The sequence below is a fragment of the Hippichthys cyanospilos genome, chromosome 14 (genome assembly GCF_059441005.1).
Source record: "Hippichthys cyanospilos isolate Australia breed blue-spotted pipefish chromosome 14, RoL_Hcya_1.0, whole genome shotgun sequence".
In the NCBI taxonomy this organism is placed as follows: Eukaryota; Metazoa; Chordata; class Actinopteri; order Syngnathiformes; family Syngnathidae; genus Hippichthys; species Hippichthys cyanospilos.
In genome coordinates this window covers 2,483,501-2,497,074 of record NC_142382.1, presented here as the reverse complement: position 1 = coordinate 2,497,074, position 13,574 = coordinate 2,483,501, and positions in this window count along the sequence as shown.

Sequence of the window (13,574 nt, the reverse complement as noted above, 5' to 3'; positions counted from 1 at the left end):
GGCATAACAGCCTAAAAATGTGCTGTACCGTGGTAAAGCCACCAGCAGGGGGCATAACAGCCTAGCAATGTGCTGTACCGTGGTAAAACCACCAGCAGGGGGTATAACAGCCTAGCTGTTTTTTCCTATCCATCCCAGTCCAGGTGAGAAGCCGCTTAAGTCATCTTGGATTCTCACATTCATTCACACACATTTAGAATAGGAGAAAGTATACATAGATAAAAAAAATAAAATAAAATGATCAATTTGAATACCTGAATCAGTTTTGTCGTAAACTTGGTGCCCAACTCGCACGGTCGCTCCTACATGGTGGCCATGAAAACTGCGTGGAAATCACCAAACCTAGTGGAAAATTTTGATATGAAAGCATTAATTTTTACGACACCCTATTTACATTCAAACTTATGGAACAAACTTTTATTTCAGGAAATCTTCACAGCATGACTAGCCAACGTATGGAAACATTTTCGCTTACGTCCCTGCTTGCTCGTGCCTGGACACTTTCTGGTCGTCTTTTACCCCCGGCGGGGGGTCTTAAATCCCACCATTTCCCTCTATGTCGTCATCGCGGTTACAATCCCGGCCTCATTTGCATAATATTCCCATTCCCTTGCCGCCTCACTCCTCCCGCATCAGACAAACTGCGGCGGGAATCATAGTGGGATATGACCCGCTTACTTCCGCCCAACTTCTTCTCCATTGCGTGCGTGCGTGTGGTAAGATGTACGGGTGTCACACATGAGGCTGGCAGGAGAGGTGAAGCGTGACGCCGTGTGTTTACACGGGCGGCTGCCTTGAATGCTCCGCCGCAATGATCTATAGCATGTCTCAACTACACACGTGCAACAGAGATGTATTTACATAAAAGCCCGCGAGCCGATAAAAATCATCCTCGCTGCAATGTCAGCGTGCCGCTGAGGGAGGGCTTAAAGGCTAATGTCGCTAACGGGACTTCAAAGCCTACTGCAATTCCAGAATTAAGTTCTTAGTTTTTCAACGGAAACAAAATGCATTAGACTGAAAAATGAAAAAGAAATGAATGGATGCATTATGTATTTGTTTATATTCATTTTTTAAAAGAACGTTCAGAAGCTGCTCATTTCCAGTCTTTATTTTCCGTGGATAGGGCTCATTCCATCAAAGGGCGATGACAAATTGCATGCGGTGACTTCAAAATCAGCCTGTTTATCCTAAAGGAGAATAAGGGCTCCTGAAGGTAATGGAGTATAGTAACTTGGCATCTAGACCTAAGGCTAAACTAAGGTTAGCTTGTATTGCGACCAAAGGTGGAAAATATTATCCAGGAGGAGATTAAGGAGACTATAAAGAAGTATGGAGTTAAAATACTGCAGTGTCCAGAGCTAAAGCGAAAACTACGAAAATGTTTGTATTGATTTTAAACAAGACGAATGTTATCCAAGAAGAGACTAAAGGTCAGTTCAGGAAAGTGGAGACTATGGAGATAAACACTCCAAGGATGGTTAGACCCAGAGCTAAGACACGAGCTGAATAAAAGTTGGTTTCTGTTGATTGTAGTTTCCATTTCAATTGCGACTATGGGCCACTGGAGAAAAATGGGAGATTGTGGATTACAATATCGCATGTAACATACAAATGTTAGCCAAGAGGAGACTAAGGCAACTGCAGAAAAATGTAGACTGTGTAGAGTTCAGTAATGCAGGAATCATAGCTGTCTTAATATTAGTTTACATTAACTTCAAATAAGATAAATGAGAGAAACCTTATCCAAGAAGAGACTAAGGGCAATTGGAACCAAAAGCAGACTGTGCATTATGACAATGCTGCGTTTATAACTGTGCTAATGCTAATTTATATAAGCTTCAATTGGAGATGACAAATACTGCAGCTTCCAGAACTAAGTCACAGGCTAAGCTAACGTTAGCTTGTGTTAACTTCAGAGGAGACAAATCTTATTCGAGAGGAGACTAAGGGCAGCAAAGAGGAGGCTGTGGAATCCTGAAGCAAACCACGGGAGACCCTTGCTCTTTCTCTATCACCGTTGTACGTTGCAGTGTCTGCTACTAAATGATGCATTCGCTGCGGCGTGGTTTTCCCAGTTGCCCGTCCGAGGTTGACATTTTATTGACTTACTCACCCATCAACCGACCACTTGTTGTCAATCAAAACCGGACCTACCGTCGCCACTCGCCGGCAATCCCGCCGTAATATACGTGTCACGCCACCCGGGCGGCCGCCACGAATTATTTACGAGCAGGAGATTGAACGAGCTCAGCCGGGTGCCGCCGGGCCCGGTTTCTCGCGCCGTCCCTTATTGCAAAAGATCCGCTTCCAGACGCCGCCCGCGGCCAACAAATATCAAGCAGCACTCATCCAAATGACTTGCGTTCAACTTCCTTTTCTTTCGGGGCGATTAGAAACGCTCCTTTCCAAGACATTTGGATGAGCAGATGTCTGAGGAGAATGTTGGGGCGGGGTAACTGGGCAGAGTTATTTTATAGTCATTTGGCATGTGTTTTTGCTGACACTTTGAGAAAAGGCTCCCGTAAAAATGTACATCTGCAGTAACAAGCGTCCTAAGTGTGACTTTACAACTCGCTCGGTGTCGGTTGCATATTGCCAAGTCATCCTCTTGATTTGAGGCTGTTTCTTGCGTAAGCGTGCGCCGCGATAACCGTATTGGCAACATGTCGCAATTTTAAAAGTCGCCGTTATGTAAAATATTCAAAATCTGGACGTTTTTTTCCACTCAGACTAACGTGCAACTGCAGTGTGCAGCAACCAGGGTTACTCGCTTTGTTCGCTTTAGTATCGATATGAATTTTCTTTTGCGGCTAACCACCACGGGTAATATGGCTAACACGCGACTTTCACGGAGCGTTTTATGCGATATCGCTCAAGTTAGCGCGCAAATTGTCTAGCGTGCTCAAGTGCGGGTCAACAAGGCGGAAAAAATATCAACGTTGTCCCCTCATCTAAACAAATGGAGTCGGCTGTGGAGGAAGTTTTCGGTTTCGAAAAAGGTGACGTCGCGAGTAAGCTACGATCTAGTAATGAGAGAGTTTGTTGGTAGTTCAATTAAATCATGTTTTTGGATATTGTTGTACTGTAGATTTGTACTTATTTTATACTAATATTTCAGTTTGAATTGGATGTGTTTAAGCTGGTGTTGACAGTAATTTAAAGTTTATTACTAACGCACAGACTTTGACAATGAGAGCACCACTGCACCATCTGGTGGCGTGGGTGTGCAATTACACTTTACATTGAAAAGGCAAAGCCTGTTCCTTGGGGGTCAGCCTCGACAACCATTTTTTGGGGCGGGACTATAGTCATAAAAACTGGCATAAAAGTCTGACAAAGAAGCCAGAAAAATACGACTTGGAAGTTTAGAAAAGTTGCAGGTAAGATTTTTTTTATATATGCCTAAAAGTAAAAAAAACAAAACTAAAGAGCTGGAAGGGCATGTCACAAATGTTCTGCCATTTTGTCTTCGAAACCTTTGTAAAAAAAATCTTTGAAAGTTACAAATCCACGCCTAAAAAATGTGCCATAAAAACATCTGTATTGCTAAGCCAAAGACGCAATAAGCAAGATGTAAGTGCCCTACTTGGCCAAATGATCCCATATGTTTCTTTCACAGTCCCAAATTGCCACGCAGATCGCGGAACGGGATGCTACGCAATGTGCTTTTAATGCGCTCGGCTAATGCGTTCCCAAGGACCTGGCGCTTTCCGAAAACGTGAATGTGTGTGTGAAAGTGGAAACTGCAAAGCAACGTCTTCTTTTTAATTGCGTTTCACGCATTATGCACTTAATGAATTCCACTCATTAATGCTTTATTAATGGCCCCAAACATTTGCATTGTTTACATGCGCCGTATGACAACTATGACGAGCGTCGCCCCGGCAACAGACGCACCCAGCTGTTGTTATTTCCCATCCATGAAACCCTGACGCTCATGCGGGTTTGCCAACTTTTTCAGTGATGGGTCCTGCTGGAGGAATATTGGGAGCCCTCATGATTTGTTGGGGTTATGGACAAATAAAACACAAACAGCAAATGTCTGTGAGTAATTGCCGTTACACCCAAGATAACAATTGCCGACTAAACAACTGTTTGTTTCAGTTTTAAAGCTTCGCAGTATATAAAGTAAAATGGTACCTATTTATTTAATGAAGAATGTCAATATTAGTAAATGAGTCACGGGCCACAGAAAAATGCATGGCGAGCCGCAAGTGGCCCCCGTGCCATCATTTGGACACCACTGGTTCAACCTATTAACCATAAGCGGTGTTTTGTTCAATTCTTTGATTTTTACACGAAAGTTATTTCACATCAAAGGAAAAGCCAAGTCAAATTCATGTGTATAGCTCGAAATCATAGAAAGAAGACTCTAAGGAGCTGAAATTTCACCCAGATGGTGAAAACATGTTACATTTTAACATGTCTCGATCACTTTGCTATCATAATATCAGAAGTAGCCATCACCTGGCTAAAATACTGCAAGAGTGATATGGAAAAAAAATGAACCAAAAACAATCAAAACACTGCACTACATGTAAAATTTAAAAATTGCAATATTTTGACCTTTTTTTCATCATTTTTCCACATCATTTTTGCACCATTTTAGCCAAGGGATGACAAACTCCTGGTCGTGCCATGTTCAACTTAGACATACATTATTGTCACTTTTGGGGTGAAATTTCAGCTCCCTAGTTTATTATTTAAATGCTTTCCCTTAGATGTGAGATATAGGGAGAAAAAAAACCTTTTGACTGTTACTATTCAGCGAGAGTTGGAAAAACAGGACTAAAAATTCAGAGACATCATACAAGCTTAATAGCCTCAAAAGTCAGAAAAAACATGCCTTAAAGTCTGGAAAAAAAATTGCTGAAAATTTCAGAAAAATTACCACCAGTCAGAAAAATTATCCTTAATTCAAAAGTACTTCTGATAAGTGAAAAACCGTGACGAATTTCGACGGTGTTCCATCAAAACACAAATGTGTACAGTCACGAATAGCGCGACTGTCGGTGAATAATTTATGCCGTGGGGAAAAATTGTCCGGTGTGAATTTTGCTTAGCTGCAAGGGGTCACGTTACGTCCAAAAGGGTGCGGACTTGGAAACCTTGTTATCGCCCAGGTGTCGGCAAACATTTATTGGCCTGCGTTGCATCGATCGCGGCCAATGATGGAATATCAATATTGTTCTCACACACGCGCGCGCACGCACACACAAATACACAACAGGCTGACAGATCTTGACGCTTCATCGCCTTTTTTTAAAAGAGGCCAATCGACTTTTCTTTGAGTGCTCAGGGGCCGCCGAGCGTGCCCGAGCCAAAGTAGCCGAGTCTCCCATTGTGTTCTTTTATCAAAATATTTCCCAAATAAGATTAGCGCTAATGGACTAGCGTAGCGCGGGGAGTTACTCAAGTGACCCGGGACCATCATTACTCACGTGCCGCTTTTTTGTTATTTTACAAATTAGAGGGCCCGACGGAGGACGGATGAAGGGAAACGGCGAGGCAAAGGCCTCATGTCTACTTTTAGGTCGACTGGAAAAAAATTCATCACAAGTTGAAAAATATACGGTATATACATGTAAATACATGTAAATACATATTAATATTGTTGCCGTCAAGCGATTGAGACATTTTTTTAAAAATCAACTGGAAAATGTTCTACGATTAATCATGATTAATCACATTTTTCAAACTATTTTCTGCGAAGCCTGAAAAAATATTCACTTTTTTTTTTAGTTTTGTTAATTTTTCTAGCGAACCGTCGAATACAAGACATTTTATATAATTATATATAATTTTAAAGAGGATTCATTTGAATTCGTCAATATCTCCATTATTTTTGTAAACAAATCAAATTATGTGAAATATATATATATATATATATATATATATATATATATATATATATATATATGTATATAGCCACACACACAAATACATAAACAAATATATTGTCTCCAAATATCAATTATTGACTTGAGGAAAAAAAAACCTTATATATATATATATATATATATATATATATATATATATATATATATATATATATATATATTGCGGTTTTCTCTCTCTCTTTCTCTATATATATTAGGGTTCTCTCTATCTCTCTCTATATATATATTAGGGTTCTCTCTCTCTCTCTCTCTCTCTCTCTCTCTCTATATATATATATATATATATATATATATATATATATATATATATATATATAAAAGGGTTTTCTCTCTCTCTCTCTCTATATATATATATATATATATATATATATATATATATATATATATATATATATATATATTAGGGTTTTTTCCTCTCTCTCTCTCTCTCCTATCTCTCTCTCTATATATATATATGTTTTAAATTGTTTTTTATAGAAAGTTTAAAAGAATATGTCTTAATAGTTAATTTTATCATTCGCGTTTGTGGCTGTGCAACATTCCCAGAGGCATATGTATTTGTGCGAGTGTGCGCATTCTCCTTTTCCGCCTTTCAGCGCTCTCGCAGGCGTCCGAAAAGCAGCGTGACCTTGCCAGTCAGCAAGCTAGTGAGCCGCGGCGGAGCGTCAAGACGTGTGCGTGCGTGAGAGAGTGCTGTTAATGCGTACACGGATTCCTCTCCTCCATCATGTCGCTTTGATTTAACTTCGGCTGCAAATTGTTCATCCCCTCCAGAGATCAGATGATGAGCATTTGATTGAGGTTTCAGTTTATGTACACACTCACTCACACACACAGTCACACGCCTGTTAGCTAGTCACGCTCGCCTACGAACTCGGACACTCTCATATACACTGTCAGTCACACACAATCGTATATCGGCTCTCGCATTCATGCGGTACATTCATGTATACACACACATTGTTAAACACACACTCGAAATCACCCTCTCACACAAATTCTCACAAATTTCAAACTCTCTCACAAACTCACCGTGTCAAACTCTCACACAAACCTCTCACTCACTTTCAACCCCCACACTTTGGCTCACAAATTTACAATGTCTTATTAGCTCTCTCACGCACAAAATCACATTCACACTGTTTTTTCACAAGAACACACTTACTCTCTCACAAGGCATACTCTCATACTTTAGCACACAACCGACCTTGCAAAATCTTGCTCTCAAACTAACAAAATCAAAAATCTCTCATGCACACTGTCTCACAACCCCTCAACTTTCTTAGTATCTCACATACTAAATCTTACTCTCATTCAGATTCTCTCACAAACATGTACACAATCATGCCCAAAAACCATTTCATGCAAACAAATTCCTCTCTCACAATAACATTCACATTCACTCCCTCTTGCACTCTCTCACATTCATGTTCAGTCACAGAAACTCACACATCAATTCCCACACTCATTCACAGATTCTCTCTCATATACATTTTCACATTCTCTAACTCACACGCATTCCCTCATACAGTCCCTCTCTCTCTCTAAACAGGTAATCCTGAGGAACATCTAATTGAACTTTGATTTCATACACACACCCATCAAAGTCCCGCCTCCCACTACACACACACAAATGCAAACAAGTATACACACATTTAATAAAGCTCCCAGGGAGATGGCCAACTACATGATATCACGTCAAGCGTACTTGGAAATATGCAAACTCCTGTTATAATCTTTTATTTGGCAAGCAGCTGGTCTTCAAAGAATAAAATTAATACAAAAAGGACAAAAAAAAAAAAAAAAAAAAAAAAAAACTGTTTCATTTAAAAATGCCCCGAAGCAGATAGGAGCTGGTATTCCCCGTGTAGTAATTAACCAGGTGACAGTTTAATTGTTATGAAAAACTAAGTGTTTAAGAATTTTAGTGCTGAGCCAACTACCTCGAGATGGGAATTAAGACACACAAGCTGTGGGCAAACGACAAACAAATCTGCTGCATTTTTGTCTATCTTCCACAGGAAGTCCACATGTACTTGCATCTCGTTGGTTGCTTTGTTTCAATGCTTTCCGTTTGTAACTGCACATAGTATTAGCTGTACACGTGTGTGTATATATATATATATATATATATATATATATATATATATATATATATATATATATATATGTGTGTGTGTGTGTGTGTGTGTGTGTTTCAGATGTGAAAAAGTGTCTGGAGTGTAAAAGTTTGCCAACCCCAGCACTATATCCATTTCGCCAATGTGTGACATTATACGCGATAATGGCATTATCTTATGCAAATGTAAATTGAAGGATCCTATAGAAACGAGGAGATGGAAGTCAGCTGTGATAATGTGACTTCCTGTCTATTGTGCGCAGGCAGCCGTGGGTTTTTTTATATTCCTTTCGCCTTCAACTCGCTGAGGTGGACTTTTAGAAGTGAAGAGTTGGAGTGGGTGTGGCAAAGAAGAGGAAGTAATAGATGGACGGGAGAGGATGACAAAACGACGCGAGAGGGCCGCGGCGCTGACACGGAAGCGCCGCTTGAATCGGGGCTTTCTCAAGGACATTTTTGCGATTCTCCGTTTGATCCGGCCCGCGGGGAGTTTTTCCGCTGAGCGGCAGGCGGGGAGCCGTTGAACTGAGATGAACTGAAGCGAGAGGGAAAGAAACGGGGAATTCTTCGGGAGGTAGACGAGATGGATTGGTGTGTGATACGGAGCAACGAAAGGTGACGCGCTTGCAGATTACGTCCCCTAAAAATAGCTGGTGCACAGAGAAAACACCGTTTAGCTACCCCTACAATCGTATGCTAAAATAGCAGTTCTTGATATCGATATCGGAATTCGCAAAATCTAGGACGCGCCCTTAGTTTTAGGGTCAATTTCCGGTATTTTCTATGTTACCGTATATAGGGCGCACCAACAGTTTGTCAACGATGTAAAAACAGAATAAATCTCATCTCCCAAAACTCTTCATATTTTCTTGCGTTCATATCCCTAAGTTATATATTTGTTGCAGGTTAAGTGTGTTTGAGATATCCCACATTGTGAGCGGAGTGAACGCGGCGCCAGTGCAACGCTCAAGTTGTTTTTCCGTTTCCTCGCAAATAAATACCTGAAGCAGCGTACCATGCGTGTTACACCGAATTTATTATTGCGTGTATATGCCAAAAAAACACCAATAATAAACAAATCAAATGGAATACTTTTCTGTGTTCTCTAACCGGTGCACTCTTAAATAAATCACCTGGAGATGTCATAACTTTTACATGTTCCTCTCGTTTTAAAAAAAGTTCTGCGTGTGAACAAGGATGGACTCGGACCGTGGTTCAGTCTGCTTGCTTCTTTGTCATAAGAAGGTCAGATAACAGGATCTGCTGTTAGCTGCAACAGGCGTTGGTTGCAAACAGCCAACTGATTTTCGCCTTCTAGCTTGTCCTGTAGGTTACCGTTTAGAAGATGCACCCACTTTTGGCCTTCATTTTTTGTGGAAAAAAAAAAGGGTGTCTTATATTTGGAAATTTACAGTAATATAGTTCCCAAGTTTTTTTTTTTTGTAAGCTGTATTGACCACTCATTATTTGCTATTAAGTTATCAGAGGTTACCGGTCCCAAACCCTCGTAGATTATGGTTGGCGGCTGGAAACGTCAGTCGTGAATATAGAAACCGAATTGATAATTTTTTTTTAACCTGATTTTGCTTGCCATGTTAAATGTCATCTTCACTTAATATTGTTTATTTTTTGCTTTGTTAAATTCAACCAGCCTTAGGGCTGTTTCAATTTTTTTTTTCCGTTCATGCAGCGGCCGCTAAAAAATAAACGATGGGCCGCAAATGGCTCGCGGGCCACAGTTTGGAAACCCAGCTCTAATTTTTATCGCATGTAAATTAGCCCCACTATTATGTATTAGTAAATCCAAAGTCAAGATTTACATGCTTGTTTGCTTTCACAAGGAGAAGACACCCATTATTATTCGCATCTGATCAAAAAGCGAATTTGACACACTTTTTTTTTTTTTTTTTAAACAAAATCTGTTCTTATGCACTTAAGTAGCAGCAGTTCCGCCAACACCGCTTCCCACTTTGGCGCAGGCCTAATCGGCGGGAAGCATGGAAGAAAAAAGGGATTTGCGAACGCGCTAGCGAGCGACCGCGGCGAATTGTGCTCATGTTGGAGACTCCTGGACACTTTTTCGAACTCCCTGCTAATTCAATTCAATTGCAAATTTAATACACAAATGCAATCAGCTTTCTTAAGCCCTCGCGGAGCGCGTAACTTTGCACCACCTGTCGTCCTTTGAAAAAAAAAAAGAAGAGCTTTTGCAATGCACGTGTGCACTGTGAGTCAACGCAAGACTTTGGAGTGCGAAAAGTTTGGAAACAGCGCGCGGAATGCGCAATAGTGGCGTTAATCATTCATGAGAGGCAGAATTTTATATGAAATCGATGAAAAGTGTCAGTTTCAGTGGTTTTCGCTCCAGCCTCTGCTTAAGCCGGCACGGGCTTAGGCCGATAAAGACGGGCGAGCCCAGGGCCACCGGCTGCTTAGCCTCTGTGCACGTGTGCGCGTGCTGATACATGCATGCCTGTAATTGCAACGACATGCTATGCGCATGTTTGGCTTGAGTCAGGAGCATGCATGTGCCAGCATATGAATTGTCCGTTAAGCCAGAAGTGGTGAATGTGTGCAGAAATGCAAAAATACAATATTGATGCTCAGTCGCAGAAAAATAAAAACACTTAAAAAAAGATTCCAGACAGGAAGATTTTAAAGTGAAGAAAAAGGTTAGCAGGTTTCTTAATTATAGCTTAGAACTCTGACTTTAATTATTACGGCAAAAAAAAATAATCGACTGTTTTTATCAGCAGGAAAAAAAAGAAGCAAGCTGTGTTTAAATCAGTGCTTCTCAATTATGTTTTGCTAAGCCCCCCGGAAAGAGAAAAAAATTGTGCCACCCCACTCGCTACAGTAATTATGAGATCATTATTCATATAAATTGTATAAGTATACTTAAGGTTGCATCCTTATTTATCCTAACAATAATACTAGCGTAATATTCCACTTTCTGTCGCTGAAGCGATCAGCACGTAATTCGGTTTAAATGTGGCACATTTCCACATGTAAGATGCAGTTTTCATCTGGCAATTGCTTGTAAAAGTACAAATTATTGCCTAGTTTTTATTTCGTTCATTAATTTTTACGCAACACAAAATAATCTTGTGGTCCGGATTAAACCCCATTGTGGACCGGATCCGGCCCGCAGGCCCTATTTTTGCCACAGCTGTTTTAGCTTGTATATAGATAGCCATTGGCACGTAATTATCTTATATTTTGTACCTCGTCCTCTTGTGTTCTGGGCTGTTCTCTTCATCATGTTTCATTTCACCTCCGGCATTAAACCTTACAAGAGATTAAAACAAGGAAAAACATTTAAAAATATACATAAAAAATACAAAATACTAACTACACGAGATGGGCACAACTAAAGCAAACAGCAGGTAGAATATTGCGACAAACAACCTAAATGATTCTACAAATGAATAAAGTAAAGAATAAAGAGGGAAAGGTACAAAAAAAATAAACAATTACTTACGTGTGAGGAAAAAAAGAAAGCGGCGACAGGCGGAAAATGGCGGAGAAATATTCCTCCATTCAAACGAGAGTAAACAACAAGGAGTCATTGGCTAACTCTTCTTCTTTTAATAATCGCCGGATTGTAAGTAACATTTAGCACAATACCGCCAACTACTGTACGGGAGAATATAGCACTCTCGTGGAGGTTCATTAAGTGAAAACGCAGAGCAGGTGGGAGGAGGAAAAATAAAATTAGAAAGTCAACAATTGCAGCTTGTCACGCTGCTACTTTAATCATGCTTGTTTTTAGTCGTTAAATCGACCTCCAGTTAACTTAAATATTACATAACGGATATGTATATTAGATTTGTTTTTAATGTCCTGAGGAATTTATTTCAAAAGACTGGTCAAGAATCAAGGTAAAAATATTATGTAGTTTGCATACGTTACATCGAAATGTGCAATATCGTTGCTGTTATTTCTTTAGCAAAGCTCATTCGCAAAGCCAATCGTTTATGCTCCTCGTTTTAAGACTTATTTATAAAAATAGATGTTGGTATAAACAACAGGAGAAGTAAATTGATTTTTTGACGTTCTAATTTGTTTGAGTGAATTCTGTCGCAAGTGTTTTTATTTATTTAACCCTTGTGCAGTATTTTGTCCAATCCGTGAATTTAAAATCAAAGTAGTAAGACACAGCAAACGGAAAGCATTGGAAGGAGGGAGCTGAAATTTCTTCCAGTGTGAGACAACATGTCAAATCGGCCTAACCATCGAATGACAAGAATGATTGAAGTGAAAATGAGCCAAAAATGGTCAAAATACCGCACAAGGGGTTAGAAAAAAAAAAAAAAGAAGTGAGCAATGGAAGTAGCTGTTTGGACTCTAAACGATTCCCCGAATGAAATTGCGCTGTCTCCTCATTCTAGAAAGTACTCGAGGCAACAAAGAAACTAGTAAAGCACAACAATCATCTTGAGGAAGTCCAAGACAAAGAGGTCAGCTCCTCAAGTCACGGTAAGCACATTATGTTGCTTTTAGATGATTTAAAAGTTTTGCCTCTCTTTATGCTGCTTGAGGACAATCAGTTGATTGCTTGCAAAACACTTGTAAATCTTGTTTATTTTCCATTCAAATTCATTTAAAACCCCAAAGTCTGCTCATCCTCTGGAGAGTAACTCATTTTTTTTACGACGGCTAAATTAACATTTGTGGCCTTTAATAAGTTTATGGAGTGATTCGTCAAATATGAATATTGTTAATGTGTGCATGTTTTGGCTTAATAAAGCGTACGTCGACGTGTTACGTCTGACTCTGCAGCGATTAATTGGCGTTTGCCGGTAAAAAATTGCACTTCTACTTGATATTCTTTCCAGTGGCGGATATTCGTCTCTTTGATGCCAAGATGCGGCAGGATTATCGATTACCGATAATTCCGCGGCGGCCAATAGGCGGCCTGAGGGAGGAGTTATGATTGAGTGAATAAGGAATCAAAAAAATAATAATTTCGCCCATTGTTTAAAGCAAAAATATGCTATTTCTTTTTACACTTGAAAACACTTCCTTGGGGTTTAACTCACATGTCTTGTTGCATCAAAATTGATCAATTTCACAAGGATCAAGAATTACAGCAGCCTATACACACCCTGTTTATTGTCCTGCTGAAATCAGTTTGCCAAATGAGCCAGCACTCACTACACATTCAATGTGTGTGTTTGTATGTATGTATATTATAAAGTATATTATTACATATATATATATATATATATATATATATATATATATATATATATATATATATGAATGAACAATCATGCAAAATCAAGAAAATTAGTATACAGTACACATGCATACAGACATAAGCAAAACAAATAAAATCACATTGCCAACATCGGCTTCATCTTTTCCCCATTTACAAAAAAAAAAAAGCTCACGGTGACACAAACAACCTCAGATGTGCGTTGTTGAGTCTCGGCACAGTGCTTAAAATGCATCATAAACATAATCCATCTGGCCGCCGGCCTGATTATAACTTTATTGATAGCCCTGGGTCGCCGTTTGCTGTGTTGAGGCTCAAATGAAGCGTGTCA